We start from the raw sequence: 15,956 nt of genomic DNA, 5'->3' as shown, positions 1-15,956 counted from the left end.
GAAATGGCTACAAATTCAAACACCACCGTGGATCTATCATCAATAAGATCAGCAATTCGAGGATTAATTGACCAACTCCCGACGGTCACTACAAGTAAGGAATATTATGAGTTTAGAGACAAGGGCGATCAAATAAGCTATTTGGCACAATTTCTTCCAACTGTGGAACAAGCTCCAGTTTTAATAACAATGTTACATAAAATTAATATTTTGCGAATTCGCTACGATTCATCGTTAAAATGGGACGTAATTAAACAAAAAGCGGAAGAAGAACTAGACAATGGCAAATCGTATGATACGGTGTTAGATGATATTAAATTAATAAATGTTAGAAAAACATCTGAATACTTCGATATCCTTAGAGATAAATTAAATGAAATCAAACTTATGATAGACATCAGAGAAACAACTAGGCAAGACGAAACAAAAAAACACTATGAAGCGAAAGTAATTAAAATAGCAATTCAAAAACAGGATAGCAGTATTATTGGAGTATTAAAATCAATAAAACCTAAAACCTTAGAGGATGAAATGAAAGAAGAGAATTATTGGGATAATGATAAAGACACGAGGCAGAAATATACCGCGGAACGTAGAAACAATTTTTATAATAGACCCAAGAATGAAAATTTTAGGCAAAACAATTTTAGGAATCAATACCGAAGTTCAAATTATACTCAACAAAACCAGAGTCATGAAAATAGACAAAATCATACACAACAAAACCATACCTGGGGTAATAATTCAGGAATATCTAGACAAAATTTTTCACAACAAAATCGGACTTGGGGACAAAATTCAAGACAGAACAGGCAAAATTCTACACAAACCAGACAGAATTGGGGACAAAACAGACAAAACTCTGCACCAACTGTACAAAATTGGGAGCAAAATAGAAATTGGGGAAATCATAATACATTTCAAAACCCTTACAATCAGAGCAATAATAGCGTTCAAACCAGAAGGGAACACACTCCCATGGATACTAACATGATCAGTGAGCAAAATTTTCGGCTAACAGCCTCAAGATTAGATTACCTTACATAGAGCTGTATCACCCATTGAGGAACATAAAAGCCATGATAGACACAGGTTCTACAATATCATTCACTAATACTAAAATAACAGACCCAAGAGGATACATTAAAGTTGACAAAAGGATAGTTAATACAATGAACGGTGGGACCGTTTTAGACACAATTATAACTAGGGACGCATTCGAAGAATTCAATTCAAAGGAAAAATTTTCATTTTTCGTACATAATTTTTCGGATACATTTGATATATTATTGGGTTCAGACATATTAGAGAAACTTAAAACAAATATTAATTATGAAACACAAGAAATCACCTTCAATGGTAGACTTCATAAATTAATAATACCTGGTAGGGAATTATCCGAACCGTCACAATTAGAAATAGAGGAAATATGTAATTTAGTTGAGGAAAAAGTTGACAGATTTAGATTAGACCACTTGAATAAGGAAGAAAAAGACAGCTTAGGGAAAATATTAGGTAAATATAACGACCTAATGTTTAATGAGGAAACTGACAATTTGAGCTTCACTCATCATATTAAACACCATATTCGTACTAAAACAAATGAACCAATATATACACGGGTATATCGCACTACAGGAAAACATAAAGAAGTAATAGACAAAACAATTGAAGAATATCTAGAATCAGGCATAATTAGGCATTCCGAGTCACCATACAATGCACCAGTTTGGGCTGTACCCAAGAAAATGGATGCAAGCGGTAAGGAAAAATGGCGAGTAGTAATCGACTACCGCAAGATTAATAATGAAACAATAGAGGATAAATATCCTATACCTAATATCGAGGATATATTGGATAAATTGGGAAGATGTCAATATTTCACGACATTGGATTTGGCGAAAGGGTTTCACCAAATCGAAATAGAAGAAGAGGATATAGAGAAAACTGCTTTCTCTACTTCTAGCGGTCACTATGAATTCTTAAGGATGCCATTTGGGTTGAAAAATGCACCTGCAACTTTTCAACGATTAATGAATAACGTATTAAAAGAATATATAGGTAAATTATGTTTCGTTTATCTCGACGACATAATTATATTCAGCACATCATTGGAAGAACACTTAGTTGCACTTAACAAAATATTCGAAACTCTGAGAAAAGCCAATTTGAAATTATCACTTGACAAATGTGAATTTATGAAGAGAGAAACGGAGTACCTAGGGCATATTATTACAACAGACGGCATTAAACCAAATCCGAAAAAGATTGAAGCAATTCAAAACTACCCTCTACCAAAAACTGAAAGGAAAATAAAATCGTTTTTAGGCTTAGTAGGCTATTATAGGAAGTTCATCCAGGATTTTGCAAAAATCGCAAAACCAATGACCAAATACTTGAAAAAGGGAAATAAAATAAATATTACAGATATCGAGTTTATCAGTGCATATAACAAATGTAAAACTTTATTGGTAAATGATCCGATTCTAAAATATCCAGACTTTTCAAAAGAATTCACATTAATTATTGATGCTAGTAATTACGCCATAGGAGCAGTTTTATCTCAACAAGGTCATCCAATTTGCTTTGCCAGCCGAACTCTAAATCAGCATGAAACCAACTATAGTGTAATTGAGAAAAAATTCTTGGCGATTGTATGGGCAACAAAATATTTCCGGCCATATTTGTATGGAAGAAGATTCACAATAAAAAGTGATCATCGTCCGCTTCAATGGATCAATAGTCTAGACGAATCAAATAGTAAATTTGTCCGATGGAAAGTTAGACTATCCGAATTTGACTATAAAGTAGAATATCTTGAAGGGAAGGAAAATCATGTCGCAGATGCTTTATCTAGAATTAAAGAAACTAATATGCATGTAGAACAACAGGAACAACAAGATGAAAATGAAAGTTTAGCCACTCAACATAGTGCCGAGGAAGACAATAGAAACTACATAGAAATCTCAGACAAACCTATTAATATATATGGGACACAATGGATTATAAAAAGGGGAAGAATAGGAACTCACATTTTTGAAAAACTATTTAATACCAAAAAACGACATACGTGGGTAGTGAAAGATAAATTAACTGAAGAAAAAAGTAAAGAGATACTCAGGAAGATTCATAGTGAAAGTATCATAGGAGTGAAAATTGATAATATAGACGACTGGAATATGTTTCAGAATACGTATTTAACATTTATTAATCAAGATTTAAAAGTAAAATTATTAAAATGCAATACTTTATTAGAAGATGTAAGATCAGGAGCCGAGATGCAGGAAAAAATTTTAAAAGAGCACTTGAAGAATAATCACCGCGGAATCAGTTGTGTTTACCAAACGATGAAAAGAAAGTTTTACATACCGAATTTAGAACATCTGATCACTGAAACTATTAGGTTGTTGCAAATGAAATGTCGGATATTTGAGTAAAATTTCAAAAAACTACAACTTTTATGAAAATTAATTTTATTAGTCAAAATAAGAACCAGCAGCTTCAATGCACTTCTCCCAACGAGATACAAAGGCATTTATTCCAGTTTCGTAAAAGTCTGGGTTTCTAGAGCTAAGAAATTCTTCAAAGGCACTTTTGACAGCTACTTCATTGCTGAATTGTTTCCCCGCCAAAAAGTGATCCAAATGCTTAAAAAAGTGGTAGTCGGTTGGCGAGAGGTCGGGTGAATATGGTGGATGAGGAAGAGTCTCATATCGTAATTCATTTAATTTTTGGACCGTTATTCTGGAAACATGAGGTCGGGCGTTATCTTGGAGCAGTATCACTCCATCTCTGTTGACCAACCTAGGCCGCTGAACACATAATTTCTCGTGCATTTCATCAAGTTGGGCACAATATTTCTCTGCATTAATTGTTTCACCACGCTCCAAAAACGAATAATGAATAATTCCAGATGCAGACCACCAAACAGTTACCATTACCTTCTTCGGGTGAAGGCTCGGTTTTGGCATGTGTTGTGGAGGCTGATCGGCATCTAGCCATTGCGCTGATCTGCGACGGTTGTCGTACAATATCCACTTTTCATCGCATGTCACTATTCTGCGCAAAAAGGGATTGTTCCTGTTGCGGTTGAGTAGAGAACTGGATATTTCCATTCGCAGCGCCATGTTTTGCTCGTTGAGTTCATGCGGAACCCACTTATCAAGCTTCTTCACCTTTCCAAGCTGTTGTAAGTGCCGAGATACTGTCGAATAGTGTACGCCTATTTTCTCTGCAATGTCACGAATCGATGATCGGGGATCAGATTCCACTATCAAACGCAACTCGTCGTTGTCGATCGATGGTCCTGGGTGTCCACGAGGTTCACTTTGGAGGGTCATGTCGCCTGATCGGAATTTTTCGAACCACCGCTGTGTCGTTCGTTCGTTTGCTGCGTCAGCTCCAAATGCTCTGCAAATGTTTCTGGTTGCCTCCGCTGCGTTGTGACCAAGTTTAAATTCATATAGAAAAAGTAGACGTTTTTGACTCCCTTCCATGCTTTTTTCTTTGAGTTTTACTTGGAACTTCAATGACGATTGAAACTGAAATGACTCCTTGATCGAACGAACGACTATTTATACTCAATTATCCCATACCACCAGAGTCACCTTGCGGCAATTTTAAACATTAAAATCATAACTAACTTCATTTCATTGAAAAATCCGACATTTCATTTGCAACAACCTAATATAAACCAATGCGAAACTTGTAAACTGGCTAAGTATGAACGAAATCCAGTTAAACTGCCATTTAAAGAAACAGAAACATGTAATGGACCGAGAGAAATTTTTAGTATGGACATTTGGATGCCTACTACGGGTGTTAACTATGTATCATGTATTGACAGATTCAGCAAATACGCTACTCTTATTAAAATTAAAGACAGATCATGGTTATCAGCGAAGGAAGCGATGTTCCAAGTAATAAATATAATGGGGAAACCAAAAAAGCTCATTGTTGACCAAGACGCATGTCTTACGGCCGAATGCTTTAAGAATTTTTTAACTAAAGAAAAAGTAAAAGTGCATATCGTTAGTTCAAAGACAGGTTTAGCAGACATAGAACGATTTCATGGGACAATGAACGAACATATTCGAATTTTGAGAATAAAAGAAGACAAAGAGAATATCGATGAAGTTGTTGAAGCACTCAAACATTATAATCATACCCTTCATAGTACTACAGGACAAAGACCAATTGACTTACACCTACAAGACGAAAAAGAAACAAAGAATAAAGTGAACAAAAGTAAATGGGTAGAGTACAGAAATAACAAGGAAAATAGAAAAGACGTCGAAATTGACGAAAGGTATGTTAAAGATAAAAATAAAAAGCTTGGTAGAAAATATCGTAGAGTTGGTAACACTTCGAGGGAAAATGATAGGAGAATTTTAGTTCAAAATAAAAAAGAAAAACGAATATACAATAAAGGAAAATTTAGGAAAAAGACTAAAGTATAAATATTTCACTATTGCAGTATTCATAATAATTGCCTTATTAAGCCAAGTAGATGGACAAGTTATCAAAATCGTAGACATGGATAAGGGACCAGGATATATAGTGACCCAAGGGGAAAACCAAGAATTAATAAAGGCGTATGAACAGAAAATATACATGTTCAATATTACTGATTATCTGGTAAATATTAATACTTTGAAAGAACTATACAATAACAATAGTCACTATCAAAATCAATTTGCTTACAAAAAATTACTCAAGCTAGAAAATATGATCACGCATTTAAATAATAGAAGTAAAAGAGGGCTAATCAATATTGTAGGAAAAGGACTTAAATACTTATATGGTACCTTAGACGACGATGATAGAATTAAAATAATGTCAGAAATAGATAACTTACATGAAAACCAGAAAAATATAATTAAAGAAAGTAATAAATTTAGCAGAATATCCGACATATTAAATAATGAGATTAGAAACATAACAAACGCACTAAATACTCAAAACAGGAATTTGAAAGATATAGTCCGAAAAACCAATTCCAAATTAGATTCTTTTAACGAAATGATTATGCGAAATGATTTCCTGCAGCACCTTATCGAAATTGAAAATCATGTAACCGAATTAAAACAAGCCATTAACTTTTCAAAACAAGGAATACCAGACAGTAGACTAATTTCCGAATCCGAAATAAACTTAAAACAATTCACGAATATTAAAGTAGGTACATTTTTAAAAGAAAATATTATTCATTATATCATTCAAATCCCCATATATTCAGAAAAAAAAATATTTTATCGTAAACATTATACCTATATGTAATAAGGAAAACATTAAACTTAATATAACTCCAAGCCAATATTTAGTTAGAAATAAAGAAATTTTCCATGTAACAAACAAAGAGACAGATTTAGTAGATGTCAAAGATGACCGTATTTTAAGTATATTGAAAAATGTGAATGGAACGTGCAGTTTCGTAAAAAGCTCTAACAGACTTATAGAATCAATCAATGAAAACATGATAATAACCCAAAATTTACAAGCTACGAAAATTTATCATAACTGTAACAATAGATGCAAAGAAAACATTTTAGGAAGTAATCAAATTTTTTAATTGTCCTGTAGAGATTAGTGATTTTAAGTTTGAAGGAATTCCTCATTATAAAAATTTCATGATTCACACTCAAAATAATAATATGACGACTGAAATCCAATTTGTAGAGATAGATTTGAAAAAACAAATAGTCGAACATATTAATGAAATTAAGGAAATTAAGTTACAAAACCAAATTAACTCACGACTCAATTTTTCCACAATTACGATTATAATTGCAATATGCATAATAACCTTCTGCTACATGTATGTAAAATGTCAAAAGAATAAAACGAAAATTATAGTTAAGACCGAGCCTAGCGTTGAATATCAGCCCACAGCTTTTAAAAGAACTCCTACCCCAGATTCATTTAAACGAGTTGTTTTTCCACCTATGGATAATCCTATTAAAAATTCGACTTTCTAAATTTTTCGGGGACGAAAAAACTTAAGGAGGGGGGAGTTACAAATGCATAACTGTAAGACAAACAAATGAACATTTGCATCTGTTTGTCATAAAATAGGATAAGAAATGCATAGTGATAAGAAGTAGTCATCGACTCCTACCACTCATGAGTCATGTGTATGCAAGTAGTGATAAGTTCGAAATGTAAATGTAAGGATCAAAGTACGAGCCTGATCTTCTATAAAATGTGATGCAAGATGGTCCGCTCGCCAGTTGTATTTGACGTATCGGAAGATACGTGTCGAAAATAATAAAAAACGAAAATATAGAAATAAAATTGTAGACATATTCTTATCTTAAGATAATAACAGGACCTTGTTCGAAGAACGCATCTTGTTTTGTAACATGTGTGAACGGGCCTGACAATAAAAATGGTACAAGCATAATGTTATTTATATTGCTTGTACCCTATTTCGTAAGAAATGTGTGTTCATTAATGAAGACACTTTGACCTGCGCATTGTAAAATGCAATATGGACATGTGCGCGACACATGATAAAGATAGGATAATGTTTACAAGATAGGTTACTTTGTAAGAAATATTGTAAGTAGTCTTTAGTCTAAATTTGGAATTTAAATAAAATGGTCATACGATCCTTCCCAAACGGACTCAAATCGAATTTTATTTTAATTGGCGCCCAACGTGGTTTGAACCACAATCTTTAATCCTTGTATAAGGAGTCGGTATTAATTTCGTAAAAAAGTGTGTGAAAATTTAGTTATATAAATGTTCACGATCGTGCGAATTTAAAACGAAACAATAATCGAGTGAAGCGGCTGGCAGCGGAGTTTTCAGACGTACCTACATATTGCAACAAGTGACTGTGACTGGGTGAACGAAATATCTAATCAAAGCGAATCGAATCAACTGGTGGCGTGTGTCTAACTTGCAAACAGATATGAATATCTGTACGAGTATTATGTATGTACAATTAATTTAAAAACATCCTAACATATTAAATTGAGAAATTTAAGCTTAAAAAGAGCCGATTACAGGGTTAACCGAATCGAAAGTTTAAATTTTTTAAATCTCTTAGAAAAAAAGTAATAGAAATGTCTCTATCTGCCGAAGCTATTTCGAATATGATTGAAAGGGTTAACCTTTCATTAGCTGTTCAGCTTAGGAAGGAATTTCAAGACGCAATTGCGGAATTGAAATCTCAGCCAGGTCCGTCAACTCAAGGGAGTGACATTCACAGTGTTGTTTCTCAGTTAAGGCAGGAATTTCATTCTACCATACAGGAACTGCGAGCGTCAGCACCACCTGTTGAAAATCAGAGTGATATTAATGTGGTTGTTTCGCAATTAAGGGAAGAATTTCAGTCTTCTTTGCAGCAACTGAAGACACCGGGTCCTTCTGTACAGAGGTATGAGGAAATTGCCATCACAAGTAGGGTTTTTGGTGGTAATATGAGGCTTGACTTACCAAAATCAATGCACGAGTTTAGCGGTGTTATGGATAAGTATCCATCATGGCGACAGTCAGCCAAAGCTGCAATAAAGCCGTATCAACCATATGTTGGTTCTGACATATATTATCAAGCTGTTGCTATTATCCGCAACAAAATTACTGGTTCTGCTGATATGGTTTTATCGTCGTTCAGTACACCACTGAATTTTGACGCTATATTGGCTAGATTGGACCATACGTATTCCGATAAGACTGTATTTACTCGAGCAGGAATTGTCTACTCTTAGACAAGGTCGTTTTTCTATTCCACAATTTTATGATATGGTAGAAAAACAATTGACTTTAATAACCAATAAAGCTATTATGCAATATGGCGATGAAAGCGTAGTTTTGAAATCCTTGAATGAAAAGTATAGAGACGACGCATTGCGTATTTTCATTTCCGGTATTAAAAGACCAATCGGTGATACTCTCTTTGCGAGTCAACCAAAGGATTTACCATCTGCCTTGGCTCTCGCACAGGAACTAGAGTCTAACAGACAACGCTATAATTTCGCCGCTGCTTTTGCTAATTCGAACTCTGATAGGGAACATACGAGTAATTTGGGTAAAAGTCCACATTATAAAGTGGTTAACAAAACTACCCGAGATGAAGCTCAATCTCCACCTGAACCAATGGATGTAGATCCATCAACGTCTCGATTTAGACAAAATTCGGGAAAAAATAATAATTTTCGTTCGAAATCATCAAACAATAATTTTTCAAAAAGACATCAATTGAACACATTCCGGGTAGAGAAATTAAAGGATAGTTCTGTTGTAGACATTTTACAATCAAAAGCATGTCTTCCATACGTTCAACACACTTTGTTAAACGGTGAGAAAATTAAACTTCTTTTGGACACAGGTGCCGAAAGAAACTATGTGAAAAATCTTCCATTTCTAGTTGGTGTATCTAAATTAAACAAGTCGAGAAACCGGAAGCTGGGCGCTTCAGGTATGAAAGGTTTTGTGTTTTTTTTTATGCAAGAAATTTTAAAAGTACAACTATTTAATATGCATGAAATTTAGTTGAGCACTTCTTTTTAATCCACCACCAGTTAAAAATAACAAAGGATTTCTTTGAATAAATCAATAATAAATTTTGAAAGAATGTAACACTATATAAGGTCTTTCGTTAAGTCTAAGCGGTTTCGCACTCATTGTACAATTATTATAAAGATTCTGAATTTATCACTACAATGAGGAACCGTGCGACCGCGGAAACGAAATCAGTGTTCAATGATTATACTTTAACATTAACCGCAGTGATGGTGAAACCATCAATTAGTTAGAAGAGCTGGCACAAACCGCAGCGATTGCTCATCAGGCACGGTTCCTTCGCTGATTGCCAGTAGAGTTAAAACATATCTCCTAACTACTATTTGTGCATATAAATATAACTAAAATCGCGCCCATAAAGATCTATGATAGCTGAAAAATGTTTCATATACACCTGCATCTACTGAAATATTTGAAAAAATATTGTCAATCTGTGTATGTCCCCTAGTAGTAGCTACATTCCGTAGCATGGATTTCAAACCATTTCTTGAGAAAAATTCTTCGATTGCAGTATCTTTTTCATGGATGAAATTTTCATTGAAGTCGCCACAAACAATAAGTGGGTTAGTCTGTGGTTGGCCAGAAGGAAATAATTCTTTCCGAAGAGTAGCAAAAAGGTTTTTTAAAGGGCAGTGAGGAGAACGATATATAGTTGCTAAGTGTATGTTATCTACTGTAAAAATGATTCCTTCGCAATGACCCTGATTTCCAGAGTTGTCGATAAATCGCTTAATTGGCTGTTGCGTAAGTCGACCAGTATTCAAAATATATTCTTTCGCCCATACAATTGTCCCATAACCCCGATTTGATCTAGTTGTGAGAGGCCCATCCACTCTACCGATTTCAACGAACCCTTCTAATGTGTAGTGATCTGCCGCGCAACTCCAAGTTTCAACAAACATAACTATATCTGAAGCGTATACCCCCGGGTCAGCAGACACATCCCTAATGTGCTTCTTTAAAGACTGGACATTGTGAAAGATAATTTGGCGTATTTCTGGATTCCTTTCTTCTCTCAGGAACCTAAACATGGGTACAAACTGTTCTTCAGTGAGCCGTTTCATTTCCACCGCAAGAGGGCTTGAATCTAAAGGAGGGGCGGGAGCCTTAAAGTCTTTTTCGCTAATAATGAACAAACCTTCCGATGAAATGGCTCTTGAACATGCTACGTACAGCAAAGCGCGGTGGCAATTTGAAGACACATGAACTGCTACTTTAGCCAATGTTACTCCCTGGCTTTTATGTATCGTAATTGCTTCAGCTGGAACAATGGGAAATTGCGTACGTCGTACTTGTAAATTTGATGCTTTCCACCTCTTGATAGTTGACGAAATGTATTCAATAGGAGTCCAATTTTTTTGCAGCTTTCCCTGGAATATACCTGAAGCATGGGAAATGTTTGTTCTTCTGCATTTGCCAATTTGCAGGTCGGAAAATTCAAGCCAAATGCGAAGGGTTCTGCGTTCACCAGTGCGCTTGTTAGTCCCATAGTCCAGCGCTTTCAGAATTCCGTCTGCACCATTAACCAAACCATCAAATATATCGATATTCACGGTGAGCATATAACGCGCACCTACTTTTAGCGTCACAGAATTTGGAAGGCCATAGGTTTGACATGTTGGAAGCGATAATACATTTTGGAGAGCTTTCTCTTTCGCCGATGCGTTTGGCTCACCAAACACCTCATCTATAGCAGTTACGATTGCGCCCTCTGTTTCCATTTGCCCTAGAACAAGTTCATTGTGAGCACAAACTTGTTTGTTACTACGATACAAGTGAACAATATTTTTTCCGCCAGGTGGAATATCTTCCTGCTTAAAACATCTTGATTGAATTAACAGCAGATCATCATCTGTCATAGTACCAGAGGCCATATTATTCAACGCAATGGCGAATGGAGTATCATTTCTTTGGCGCATTATTATTTTTAATTCGAATAATTTAAAACATTCCCACAGTGGTGAACCTGCCAAACTAGCTAAGGGATTACGTGAATAATTCGGTTGGAAAATCCAATTATCGCCCACTGGCGGCAATTGCCTAAAATCCCCAACAACGATCACCGATACTCCGCCAAAGTAATCTCTCGTACTAAATATTTGCTGCAATCTTTGATTTATCTGGTGAAATGTACGAGCTCCAACCATTGAAATTTCATCAATAATTATTAATTTCAATTTAGCTAACTTACTGGCAAGTGTGTTGCTTACACTTGCTGATAAATTTGGCATTGAATAACTCGCTTGGGAGACAGGCAACGCAAATGCGCTGTGTATTGTTTGACCCCTAATTCCAAAAGCTGCTTTTCCAGTAGGTGCACAAAGAAGTATTCGAATATCGTCAGGATTACAGCCAGGTTCTTTGTGGAAGGCATGAGATACACTATGATATATCGCGTTGATCAACACACTCTTTCCTACCCCTGCTCCCCCGCTAATGAATATTCGCATAGGCGGTGTTGAAGCTGAAACTGTTTCAAAGAAGTAAGTTACATGCTGCAAGAAGTCACGCTGATCCAAATTTAATGAGCGGGTCATTTCCTGCAATTCTTCTGCAGACAAAACTGAGGGCTGCTTCACAAACTCTACTGCGTACTCATTCCCCCGCGGTTTACCTCCAGGAATTAGGTCCTCCATTACGTCACCTACTTGTTCGTCATATTCAAAGTCATGCAATGGTCCATTCCCTATGTTAGGGGTTTCTGCCCTATTTGCTTCCTCATCCGCTTCTCGGACCATTTCCAGAATCAGATCAAACTGCCGGTCTCCTCCTAATTGATTAAATGGAAAGCTTGCCGATTTGATTGCAGCTGAACAATTTTCAAACTTTGCTCGGAGATCCAGATTGGGATCCAATAATTCTTGGTACTCATTTCGCCATGGGTAGTAAAGCATAAGTTGTTCACGGTAAAACTCTTCACCAGTTTCTGCAAGACTAAAACGACAGAAACGGATAACTTTTGCTTTTTTCCGGCGCCGTATGTAGCCTAAGCCACTTGTTAATTTTACCCAATTGCCACTGCAACTAATTTCATCTTCAACATCTTCCTTGTAATCTGCGAATTCACTTCTTTTTTTGTTGCGACTGTGTTTTGAATATGTATAATGTGAAGCAAAGAATGCTAGGCACATTTTTTCGAAGTATTGTGTAGTAGGGCGGTTGACGTAGTGGTCGATCAGACTTGTTTGAAATATATCAACACTTGTTGGATCCATACTGTTGAGATCTTTTATACTTTTCAACAAATGAACTCTTCCCTCAGGCCGATTTGTATTTATAAAAATTTCCATTTCACTGCTCCTGGAAGTTGGCAAACTTATCAGTGAGTATATTGCTTCTTGAGCGGATATTTCTGATGCATTCAAAAATACATTCGAAATACTGCGGAGAGATTGTTGGACACTTTTATTACCTTTTTTCGCTTCTTCAGCCGCAGCCCTTAGCAATCGAGACATAGAGCGATCACCTTTATTTATATAATTAACTATATATAAAGAGCAGGCAAAGGGATCCAGAATAAATTGTATATCCATATTCGCTTTGTGCAATTGGATTATTTTCTTCGAATATGGATTTACATACACATCCTTTGGCGACCGCTTCAGTAAAATTTTTGGTCTTTTCAGCACGCTTCTTATCGCTAATATATATTCTTCGCGTGTTATACCAGCGAATGTTAAAAAGGCTTCAAAAGAATTTACCTCTATTGGAATGCTCTCCAGTTTTTCTCTTAAAGTTAGAGCCAATTGCTTGAAACCTTTCGCTCTAAGATCTGAAGTATTTAACTCAAATAGAACTTCAGTTTTGTCCATTGGGAAGAATGGTATTTCAAAGCGGCAAGGTCTTCCCGGTTTTGGATAACAAGAATGCGAGTGTCTATGAGTTTGTAAGTTAACAAGATCTTCTCCGATCTCATCACTGCTACATGAAATTATTTCATCAATAAACTTTACTATTTCAGAAGTAGACATTGAATTGTTTTGGTCGAAGGAAGGTGCTTTGTCTAGCCATAGCATCATGTGGGCATGAGGGGAACCCCTATGTTGAAACTCAATTCTATAATAGTAGTGATTTATTTTATATGATCCAAATGGACCCACAGAACTAGACCAAGTTTTGCGCAACTCTTGAAATCTGATTTCAAAATAAGTTGCACAAATGAATGGATCTGACTGTATGAGTCGAACTTTCTCTGAGTAAGGAAGACTTTCAGCTTCTTCTTCCGTTATATTTTCCTTATCTACAGTGAATTTCAACATTTTTAATAATTCAGGCCATCGTGTTTCAGCGGCAGAAAGGGTAATAAATAAAGACGGAACCCCAAACTGGCGAATCATGGCCAGAACCTTTTTCTTTTCTGCTTCCCAGTGTGATGGCGAATTTCTAATTCCACTTAAAACCCGATATCCGTCATCATGTTGAATTAGATTAGTGATAAACCCAGCATCTAGTATATTGCCTGCTAAGATAGGAGCGCCTTTTAGCATTTTCTTACGAAGACAAATCGATATATTATTTTTAAGGCTGATTAGTTGTTGTTTCTTCAACGCTGTAAATAAATAATCCGCTCTCACAGCACGGCGGTCCTCCCTCGATAATTCTGACTTTATAACGTCAAGGTGAGACAATTTCACTTTGAAAATTCGCTTTTCACCACAATGTATTTTGATGAAACCTAATTCCTCCATATTTTCATCATAGATTAATGATAAAGGTATTTTGCCTTCTCCAGGCGCCATTACTAAGGTATAATTATTTTCTGAATCCAACATCGTCTCTCCACCGTCAGGATTGATTAATTCTTCCTCTTGCTGATCACGGATATTGCAAGTGCATTCCTGACTTGGCTCAGACGTGTCTTCGGACATAGTATCATCACTCCATGCATCGTTTAACCTAATCCCTAAATCTTGGAAAAATTTACCATTTGTGAGGTAACTGGCAGCTTGCCGAACCTTTTCTGGCCTTATAATCTCCTTCCGCCCATGCTGATAACACATTTTCCGCTTCAGCTCCACGGAGATTACATGGTGATCAGAACTCGATCGAGGTAATACAGATACCATAGTATCCACCTCAACTGGAACGTTTATAACATTCCCGGCGAGTGCATATTGGTATCCTAATCCTGAACCCTTCCGCACTATTTTCAGGAAAATGTGGCGCGGCGAAACTAGTCTCTCCTCCAGTGGAGTTAATTCTTTCAAAACTTGGGGAATAGGAGGGAAAATCAGCCCATTGACTCTGGCTAACTTTGGAATTTCATTCACTAGTATGCTTTTGGTGCATGTACGGCAAAATAGTCCACTGGCCTCGTCAGGATGTAAAGAGAAAATACTTTCTATATATTCAGTGGAGAAGGTCAGATTGCCTTTTCTTTTAGCTATTAGCGATTCTTTTGAAATCTGCCTAACTGATTTGATGGGCCATAATCTCCCAGAACAATAACAGGCATTTGTATATCCTTCCCTTACATTTTTTGCGAAGGAATTGTACACTGCGTTCCAGTCTTCCGCACGTATTTGCTTACGAGTTGCTTGTCTTGATATTTCTCTTTGTAAATATTGAGAATTAGATCGAGCAGCTCTTCGTGCTTTCGTATCTCGCTGCCGCTCTCCTTTCCTGTATCTTGGATTGCGTCGTGCAATTCTCCGTAGATTCATGTCACGAGTTCGCTCTTTATCTCTGAGCAATGAATTTTTCCGAGTTTTTCGACGTGCTGCTGTGTCTCGGATTTGTTCTTTTGTTCTATATATTTGAATCATTCGAATGCGTTGTCTTGCTAAACTATCTCGCAACTGCTCCTTCCGTCTGTATTTTTCATTGGTACGAACTGTGCATCTGGCTTTAGAATCACGCTCCTTCTCTAGTTCTCTGATTTCTTTGATCTCTCGAGCTTTTTGGCGTGCTCGATTATCACAAAGTTTCTCTTTTTCCCTTACTTCAGCATCTTCCCTAACATTTCGTCGTGCAGCAGTATCACGAAGTCTTTCTATAATCCTAACTCTAGCAATTTGCCTTGTACTCCGTCGTGCTTTAGCATCACGATCTCTTTCAATTTTCTTCACTGCGACGTTTTCTCTAGCTTTCCGCCGTGCATTTTTATCACGAATCCTCTCGCTTGCTCTAACTTCTGGTTTTTCCTGCCGAATATTGCGCTTGGCCTGACGATCCCGTGTCCTCTCTGTTTCTTGGTTACTTTTTTCTGACCGAGCAATTCTACGTGCAATTTTATCCTTTATCGATTCCTGCTTACGGAACCCTGATAATCGAATGTGACGTTTTAATATTCGATTTCTCTCTTTTTCCTTGTCCGCTACTTTCCCTTTACTCCTCGAAAGTTGCTTACGCTTAAGAATATTTTCTTTTACTTGAATTTTATTGCGAATCTTGTGCGACTTCACAATTTTCTTAACCCCTTTGGATTT

General features: G+C 36.3%; 1 protein-coding gene across 1 annotated transcript in view; it reads right to left on the bottom strand.

The window, feature by feature from the left end:
* The window catches only part of LOC119658572 (ras-like protein family member 10B), a 161,338-nt gene that overhangs the window by 48,271 nt on the left and 97,111 nt on the right, over positions 1–15,956 (bottom strand). The window lies entirely within an intron of this gene.

The sequence above is a fragment of the Hermetia illucens genome, chromosome 6 (assembly GCF_905115235.1).
Source record: "Hermetia illucens chromosome 6, iHerIll2.2.curated.20191125, whole genome shotgun sequence".
In the NCBI taxonomy this organism is placed as follows: Eukaryota; Metazoa; Arthropoda; class Insecta; order Diptera; family Stratiomyidae; genus Hermetia; species Hermetia illucens.
Note: the sequence above shows the minus strand (reverse complement) of the source record. Positions and strands in the feature narration are given on the sequence as shown.